The sequence below is a fragment of the Medicago sativa genome, chromosome 8 (genome assembly GCF_051527215.1).
Source record: "Medicago sativa cultivar Bolivia chromosome 8, Bolivia_mono, whole genome shotgun sequence".
Lineage (NCBI taxonomy): Eukaryota > Viridiplantae > Streptophyta > Magnoliopsida > Fabales > Fabaceae > Medicago > Medicago sativa.
Genome location: NC_140756.1, coordinates 62,959,355 through 62,969,603, shown reverse-complemented (window position 1 = coordinate 62,969,603; position 10,249 = coordinate 62,959,355). Strand labels below are relative to the sequence as shown.

Below are 10,249 nucleotides of genomic sequence, written 5' to 3'. Positions count from 1 at the left end.
ACACCAGAGATAGTGGGAGCACCTTCAATGCCATTGTTATTCCCACAACAAGTTCCTCTTTCTTGTATGTTGTCTTTGTTCTTTCTTTCTCTTGAGTGTACCACATTTAGACGACAAAACCATCTTGCGCGTATGACACCTAATGAAAAACCACAAATGGGATGCCACATGATGTTGTAGTTTTTTGTGCAAACGTTGTCGCCACGAATGTATTTGCAATCTCCTTCACGATGCCTTTTTTTTTCTGTGTGCGCCCTTATATGCCAAACCCTTATCATGTACTCATTGTAGCTAGTCTTATGATGCCCTTTTTAAGCTGCTCAAACCACTACCAAGGGAACCCAACAAGATGGATATGGATCTCATCGTGTAAATGTACAAACAAAGTATGAGTAGCCCTAAGTAATCCTCCTAAGAGACTCCCTTACAAAGAACAATATTATTTAACGTGACTCAACAAAGGTAGCCATAATCGTTATATATTAGTACAATGAGACTCTACTTAGGACTTTGGGTGGGTGGAGAGGACTTTGGGGGAGCAGGCACGGATCTAGTGTGGGGGGCAATGGGGTCAAGCGACCCCACTTGCCTTCACATGTGTATTGTATTTTTAATCTAAAATTAGATATATATATTTAATTTGACCCCTGTTTATATAATATTATTGTCTTCACATAGTCTATTTATTATACTATAAAAATTACAAAACTAAGAAGGATCCTAATGAGTGTTCTAAGAGCACTAGTTAATAAATCAAAAGAAATAGTTTTTTATTTTTTTTATTTTTATAAAAAGTTATAATTATTATATCGATACAAATAATGCTTATTTTTAAGATAAAATTTTCTTTTATGAAATTTTTAACCAATTATCTCAGAGCATATCGTTGGCAAGACCATACAACTACTATTATAATATAAACTATTCTTATATTTGTTGAAAAAAGTTGTGACTGACACTACGCGTTATAAAGTTTTATATAATTTTCGCACGCTTACGCGTTTATAAAGTTTTATATAAATTTTTATGATATAACTTGACCCCACTTATTAAAATTTCTGGATCCGTCACTGTGGGGAGGAGAGAAGATGATAATAGATAGAAAAATTCACCTTATTTGAAAGAATGATTATGATTAATATATTTCTAATTCTTAGAGTATTATATAACGACATAGAAATGATTTGAACAATTTATCTAAACCTTCCAAAACTCTCTAATATCATCCTTAACTACATTTAGATTTCATCCATATTAGGAAAAAGTAAGCCATGTTTGGGGGGCCATCCCTCCTTCTTTATCTCCAAAGCCCCCTTTCCATTCTAAACTCCAAAACATACCCTTAGTTTATGTATCCACAGATTGTGATATGTAGCAATGTTTCCATTTATGTCTCGGAAAGTGAAAGTGTAGCTGAGGGATGAGTTGGAACATTGAAGGAGTATTAAGGAGGTCCATGATATAATCCTTGTTGCACAAATCTCCATCAGTATTATTTGAAGATATGAGATTCAACTCACAAATGGTTTTGAGCTATGAGATCCGAAATAGCGTTTGATCCACAAAACTCCAATATTTGAAGATCTTGGAAGGGAGGATAAGGATGAAGTTCACATGTTGGACGTTTTTTTTGTTTTTTTTTTTTTGATAAAAAAAATTAGGGTGAGGGATAACGCTCCGGTCCAAGGCAGAGAAAATCTTCAGGCTCAAAGAATGCTCACAAAAATATTTACATTTATCTCCTTCCAAAAATGATGGGGCAAAAGATTTATTTGTTAAGAAGGTTGATCAATACTTAACATCTGCTGACACATAACATGTATGCAAAAATTGGCGTTGTTTAAGTAATTTGAATGGAAAAGGCTAACAACATAACATAACTTAATAATATTAAAGGATCAATATGGCATTTTCTTTATTGCTTGGGACAAAAAAAGTCCCCGAAATTAAGTTAATAGACTAAACGTTAATTTAACCAAAATTTACTTAGAATGCGTAGGACTAATCCTCAAAGCGTTAAAGATAAATTGCCAATTTACCAAACTTTTTTACTTTAACACATTCATAGTGTAGGACTAGCTATAGCCCATAGCATCAACATTTATATAACATATCCCCACGAAAGTATTCTAATATCTAGCTTAGTCCCACTCAAATATATTTGTGAACCCAACAAAGAAAAAAGCATGTCATTTTCATATACAGGCTTTCATCAACATGTGCAAGATCATAGGGCATATGTGGGGTCAAATTTATGTTAATGTTAAAAAACGTAGTCGAGTGTAAGAAGGGTTAATTTTAGTTTGGACCAGTGGATGTTGGGGTTCAACTTGGACCAGTTGAATTCTGGCCTTTGATATAATATTAGTTAATATACACAGTTGTGATTGTTTGTCCACTACCTGATGTCCAAGTTAGATACAATCCAAGCCTATTCTAAGACGGTCCGCACAATAGTACTGTTGTCATATTTTTATCTTATTTATGTATTACAATATCAATATTAATTAAAAAAAATTCTTCGTCAAATCTTCATCTTCAACAACCACATACACATTCGTCATCTTCATCTTCAAATCTTCATCACCACCATCACGTTATATCATCATCACAACTAATTTGTTTACACTTGCAACTAAACTTCACCACAACTCTGTTTTTAGTGAATCTTTCATGAATCAAATTTTATCCATTCTCTTCATAGCAAGCGCTATTGTTTTGGAATCATGGTTCGATAACCATAAAAAAATTCAAAACCATGGCTTCAGGACAAGAAATTACAGATTTGGGTTTTATAGATTTCTTACATTTAATTCTGCAACAAATAGAAATAAGAAAGATATGAGCTTTGCATGAAGCAATTTCAAATATGAGTTTTTACTAAAAAAATTGAATCTATGGCTTCCAAGTATAGCTTTGGCCACTACCTTTGCCTATTCTCTCATCGTCATTCAACAATTTCGTTTTCCACATCAACTTTCCCTTGCTTGTGATGTTTGCTACAAACAGATATGAGTTTAATGAAGTTTGATGTGAAGATTTTTTGGGACTTTATGGGTAAGTTCTTGACTTTTTTCTTCGTTAAGTAGAATATTGGTGATGAAAACTGATGAGTTTGACAAACAACAAGAGCACTTAGTGAATCCAATAACTACCTTTTGAGGATGGTGTTCTAATTTTAGACTTGGGTTGAGTTTTAAGGGTGTTGACGATGGATTGTGATGAATCTATTGGTAGTGTTGTGGTGAAGATGGAGGAAGTTATTTAATTTTAATTGATTTTTAATGTATAAATAAAATAATTAATAAATAATAACTTTGTAAATTAAATGAAGAAAAGAGTTTGCTAGTGTGTTGTTGGCTTATAGGGTGTATGGTATGGGACAACTGAAACACAACCTATGATACCGGGTAATTTCATTGGTTCAAGTTGGACCAAAACATATACTGGTCCAAACTAAAGGGACCCGTGTAAGAAGATGATAGTACCAATCATGATGAACAAGGAAAGAAGACAAAGGTGGAATTGGGACGAGGCTCTACAAGCAAGGACGCACCAAATATTTATGCTATCCTAATCAGACCATTATTTATATTTCATGGCATGTCATTGGTTCCTTGTACCTAAAGCCATAGATTTCGTGGTACACTTTTTTCTTTTCTAACGTGAAAATTTCACTAGATTTTAAATCCTCTAATTGGCCTAATATTTGTAAGTTTCTTTTCTTAGCATAAAAGTTAATAGTCTTTTTGAGTGTATGTTTGGATTGATAGTGAATTTGACAAATTTATCTTAGCATATTAATTTTGTTAAAATTACAGTGGTACAATGTGATTTTGACCAACCTCAACATATACATTGCTGTAATATGTTTTTGTTTGAGGAGATTTATGTAGATCACTCCCTTCCTCCCTTTTAAGACCATACAAATACAAATAGATGATCTTTATCAATATTGAGGTTGCCTAGAAAGGAAAATTATACTTAAAAATATGTGTACACAACAATGTCGCAGAGTCTCGTTGATGTCATTGAAAAGAGATAAAGATAAATCTCTTTATAAATGTTCATTGAATCATATAATATTCTCTACTTTAAAACGGAGCATCATATTCTCGGTCTAAATTGTTAAAGAAATAATAATTAATAACAAGACAACCATTTAATTTGTATCTTGATATTGAGAGCAATTTTACCCACTCCAAAGTTCTTAAAAGTTGTACATGATTAAAAAAAAAAAATACACATTCAGTTGGAAAAAAAAATTGTGTTTTTGTCAAGAAATATACACACTCGGAGAATAAAAAATAAACAATTTTATCCCGATGTATTTTCTTTTTTGTGTGTTAACCTTCGGTTCTCAGGAGAAAACACTCTTGATAATCCGAAGTTTGAATGAAATGTAGGCAAGTCTTGTTAAAAATTGTTTTACATAGGAATTGAAGCTTATTAAGCACTTCATGCAAAAAACTATTTTATTCAATGTTTAAAAATACTTTTTGGGTGGAAAAAGTTCCTCCTTCTTTGTGGCGTAGGCCCTCCAATGGTTGCTTGAACCAAACCTAGGCGTACACAATTTTTCTTTTGAAGGGTATAGAGTGATTAATATTATATTTTTTTTTGAATGGCAAAATATATTATATATAAAAAGGGATTAAATCCCAAGTATTACACCAAAAAGAAAATAAAAATACACCAAAACACTTAATGAAAAATCAACAACAATCAATTTTTCAAACACCACCAACAGAGAAAGCAGCCGACGACGATATATTGATTCAAACGATCAGATACGTCCACCACTCAACATCCGATAAGCCGAAGGAGACATCAAAAGCCTAAGAGAACATGCGTCAAAAAAACTAGCTCCCAATCTCGAATCAAAAGCGATTGGCCCACCAGGCTCCCGACACAAATCAAAAGGCACCCCTCAACTCAATACCCATCTGAGTAGACACCTAAACTTATCCAAACTCGGCCCACCAAAATCCCGATGCCAAATTCAAAGACGGAGAACAGGTGGAACAGTAGCACAAATCTAACCAGCTCGAACCTAATCATACCAACACATAATATTATATATTACTTGAAATAATTGGTGGTCATGTATATTTTTGGTAATCATGTATATAAAATTACTTTAAATGATTAATACATTCATATAATATGCACTTTCATAATCAGTATTTATTTCTTTTCAAAAAAAATAATATAATCATTATTTATTTCTTTAAAAAAACGATAAAATAATAATGTACTAAATACATATAGATAAACCGTATAAGAATTATCAAAAGTATATCTATACCAATATTGATTCCAATGCATCTGATTCTCTCCCCCCTACACATAATCCATTGTGTTTTTTTTTAAACCAAATATTATTTGCATTCAATTGTATAGATTAATCATTTGAGTTTTGTGAGACTCAAATGAATGATAAACTTTTTATATGAATTTTAGGCTTGTTGAATTCCCTAGTTCATATTCAAATATCAGATCTTACTTAAATTTAAAGAGACATATGTCGTTATATCTAAACGTTCTCGGATACACACAATCATAATTTGTTTAGTGAACAAATAACTTGCGACAAATACCTGGTTAATATGCTTTGTTGTTTTTATCACGTTTTAACTATACTTTTACTATTCTTCAAAAAAAACCTATACTTTTACTTTTTCCTCAACAAAAAAGAAGAAACAATTATACCTTTACTAAAATACGGTTAGACATGCAAATTCAGATGGACCTACATGTGTCATGCAGTCTACCAATTATTACAGCGGTTAGATTTTGTTTTAAAAAATAACCACCCAAAATATATAAATGTATGATCTTTATTAGACAACTGAGATCTTTGGTGGCATCAACTCATGAACGTAGGGTATCCTTTTCATATTTAGGGACACCTTATATAGAGTTTACCTACCATATTATTATATAATTTATTCAGTTTTTATTTTTGAAAAATTATTTTCTAACCCTACTGTTTCAATATAATTTGATAGTTTTTTTTAGAGTGAACCATCAAATTCGTCACTGAATTTTCACGCGTCGGCCAACTTTGTCCCTCAATTATGCGAAATATCAACTTAGTCCCTGAATTTGTCAGACGTCCATCAAAAAGGTCCCTCCGTCCAGGTGCTCCGTTAACCATGCTGATCTGTCGCCCTGCATGCTGTGTTGTCTTGTACACGTGGCAAGAAAGAAGCCACGTGTTCAGAGACTAATTTGATTGAATTGGAAAAGGTTGAGTTTTCACTTTTAGTTTATTTTTTTTCTGCTTTTCCCATTTTGCCCCTGCATTATCCATACCTCCTTCTTCACATTTCAGAACATCAAAAACGTCCTTGACCCTTCTTCTTCCCGCTAAAACTTCCTCCATTTTCACCCCTCCAAAATCATCATCATCTCCGGCGATTCTGACGTTTTTGAAGTTTGTGTGTTCGGCTGTGATTAAAGGTAACGTCTTTCCTGTTGTTTATCAAGTTTCTGTGTTCGTATTCACCTTGTTTTTGTCCCTTTTTTTGTGTTTTCGTTTTAAGTTTTGATCATTTTTATTTTGTAATTGTTGAGACAAAATCCTTATTTGATGTTTTAAAGATTACAAACATATCATATTTATTTAATCTTGTTATCTACTAATTCATTTTGTGAGAATTTGTTTCATGAGAACAATCTGAGAACGTTCTGGCAAATACGATGAAAATGAAACAGTACATCAAAAGTGAACAAGTCTGCACAGCAAGAAAGCATGGCAGAATATTATTTAATAAATGTCTCTTGGGCCTTAGGAAAAGGGTTCGACCCATTTGGAAAAGAAATCCCATTAATATCTCATGAATAAAATGCACATGACTTATTAAAGCATGACATCACTAAAGCAAAGGACAATGACATCATCTGCATTGGGCAACAAGTTATACAGCTCATAACAGCTGGTTTTCTCATGCGCAAGCAAGCAACAGTGCTGTCAAAGTCAGGCAAATCAGACAGAACATTCTGAGAACGTTCTGGCTATTTTAAAGAAGAAAAGAGAAATCAATTGAGACTTTGGACAGCTATCAAAAAGGTGTCCAACAGTTCTATTTTCTCCCTTGATCACCAAGACACTCCTCACCTATAAATACAAGGGCCTTTGAAGGTTATAAGCAAGAGTTTTGCAAGGTAATATCTCTCTAAGTGAAAATCATCACTACAAACAAAGCATTTCGCAAACAAAGAAAATTCCAAGCTCTCTCACTATATCTCTTGGATCTTCTCTTTCGAATTTGCTATTGTAAAACTCAAACAAAGAATTGAGTATTTATTTGATCCAACCAAATCTCATTATACAAAGTGTGTTGTTTTTCTCAAAGTCTATTGGGCTTAATAGTTTTGAGATAGAAAATTCCAACCTTTCTTTTGCTAGTGCGCAAAGAATTGTAGAAGCCTGCTGAGGTTGATAATACAGGTGTAACGGACTGATCTGGTGTGATCAAGATCTTATAGTGCTAGTCAGAAGTTTATGTTAGCAAGAAAACTATAGTGGATAATCTCACACGAGGTGTGGGGACTGGAAGTAGCCGGGTTTGGTGAACCAGGATAACTCTCCTGTGTTATTCTTCTCTCTCTCTCTCTCTCTCTCTCTCTCTCTCTCTCTCTCTCTCTCTCTCTCTCTATTTAAAGTTACACTACACACACTTTATCACATCTATATTGATCTCCAGAACATTCTGGTCCAAGATAAAACAATTGCTTAAATATTTAACTAAAGATTAAAATCAACATATAACATTGTTTTATCATTCTGTCATCATTCTCCAGAATATTCTGGTCCTTGTTAAAATAATCTTATATTTTAACTAAACATCATTTTTCTCATTCTGCTTATAATCATTCTTCAGAACATTCTTTTTTTGATTAACTAATTGTTATATACTCTAATCTTGTTGAACTAACGTACACCAAGAACATTCTTGAGTATATAAATCTAAACTTAACTTTCAGGAATAATTTTTAAAAGGGTCACAATTCAAACCCCCCCTTTCTTGTGACGTTTATTGCTACTTCAATTGGCATCAGAGCCCGGGCTCTATAAAAACACCTAACAAGTGTTGGAGGAAAAGATTCAGGAAGAAGGCAATGTCAAAAGAAAAGTATATACCAGAAGGTCTATCATGCACAAGACCACCATTCTTCAATGGAAAGAACTATTATTTTTGGAAAGGAAAAATGGAACTATTCCTCAGATCCCAAGATGTGGATATGTGGAAAATAATCACAAATGGGAATCATGTACCCATGACAACTGATGCAACAACAAAGGTGGAAACAATTACACCAGAAGCATCATGGTCAAAAGAAGATAAAGAAAAAATACTCCTAAATTCTAAAGTTCGACTCTTTCTATCATGCACATTAAGCATGGAAGAAAGTGAAAGAGTTGACGAATGTGATACTGCAAAAAAGGTTTTGGACACTCTAAAAATTCATCATGAAGGAACTAGTCACGTAAAAGAAACAAGAATAGATATCGGTGTAAGAAAATTTGAAATCTTTGAAATGAACGAAGATGAGAACATTGATGAAATGTACTCCAGATTCACATCCATTATGAATGAATTAAGATCACTTGGAAAAACTTATACCACTCATGATCGGATAAGAAAAATATTAAGATGTCTTCCAAGCACATGGAGACCCATGGTAACTGCAATCACACAAGCTAAAGACTTAAACTCTTTAGCCCTTGAAGATCTCATTGGAACATTAAAGGCTCATGAGACTTTACTTCAAGATGATAAACCATCAAGGAAAGGAAAGATGGTTGCTCTCAAAGCATCTCAAAGTGAACAAGAAGATGCCATTACACAAAGCGAAGAAATCAAAGAATCCAATGAAGAAGAAAACATCCAAGGAGAAGCAGAAGACGAACTAGCTCTCATCACAAAGAAGATTCAAAGAATGATGAAAAGAAGAGATCAGATAAAGAAATACTTTCCTAACAAGAAAGACAACTCAAAAGGAGAAATTGACAAAAGTCAAGTAACCTGCTTCGGATGCAACAAACTAGGGCATTACAAAAATGAATGTCCATTAAACAAAAAGATTCAGAAGAAATCTCCCTACCCAAAATCAATGTTTACATGGGATGATCTTGAAGAACCAAAAGATGAAGACACCGAAGCCAACATGGTTCTAATGGCAAATTCAGAAAACGAAGAGGTAATTCTTTTTGACCAACCTCAAGTATATAAAGAGTTAGAAAATAAATTTGATAGTCTTTTATTTGATTCAAACTTTTTAACAAACAAATGTCACTCTTTACAAAAAGATATTTCTGATTTAAAGGAAGAAAAAGAGAAACTTCAAACTTTGAATAATGATCAAAAGAAAACCATTCAAAGTCTACAAGATTCTTATTTTCAAGCAACTGAAAAAATAAAAGCTTTTGGAAAAACCAAACTTCCTGAAAACCCTAGGAATGAAAATTTTATTCTTAAAAGAGAAGTCAAAGAACTTAGGAATGATCTTTCACAGTTTATAAAATCAACAGAAACATTTCAAAAAATTGTAGGTTCACAAATGGCAGAGTTTGACAAATCTGGTTTAGGTTTTAATCAAATTTATGAAAAATGTCTTATACCGCAAAAATTAAAATGTTCATTCTGTAATAAACAAGGACATCATGAATCTGTCTGTTTTCATAAAAAGAGAAAACAAGAAAATAAAATAGAACAGTCTATCTCAGAACATTCTCAAGAACATTCTTCTTCATTAAAAAGAAAAGAATGCTCATATTGCAAAAGAGTAGGTCATCTAGAATTAAACTGTTTTCTTAAGATTAAACACTTTGAGATTTATGAAACTAACCAAAAAGGACCCACATCTTCATGGGTACCTAAGGAACCACTAACTCAAAATGCAGGGATCCTCACAAGATGCAAGAACAAAGCCATGGTACTTGGACAGTGGCTGTTCTAGACACATGACCGGGGATAAACAATGCTTCCTCTCCTTCGTAAAAAAGGAAGGAGGTCCAGTAACCTTTGTAAATAATGACAAAGGACAAATTCAAGGTAAATGTATTATTGGTAAGAAAGACTCTACAAAAATTGAGGATGTTCAATATGTTGAAGGTTTAAAACACAATCTACTAAGCATAAGTCAATTATGTGATAGTGGATTTGAAGTTGTTTTCAAACCTAACATATGTATAGTAAAACACACATCCTCAGGTAAGATTTTCTTTACTGCATCTAGA

At 32.9% G+C, this 10,249-nt stretch overlaps 1 pseudogene; it reads left to right on the top strand.

Annotated features, from left to right (window-relative positions):
* The first annotated feature begins 8,127 nt into the window (after positions 1-8,127).
* Positions 8,128-9,987, top strand: LOC146900353 (uncharacterized; annotated as a pseudogene).
* Positions 9,988-10,249: the final 262 nt, after the last annotated feature.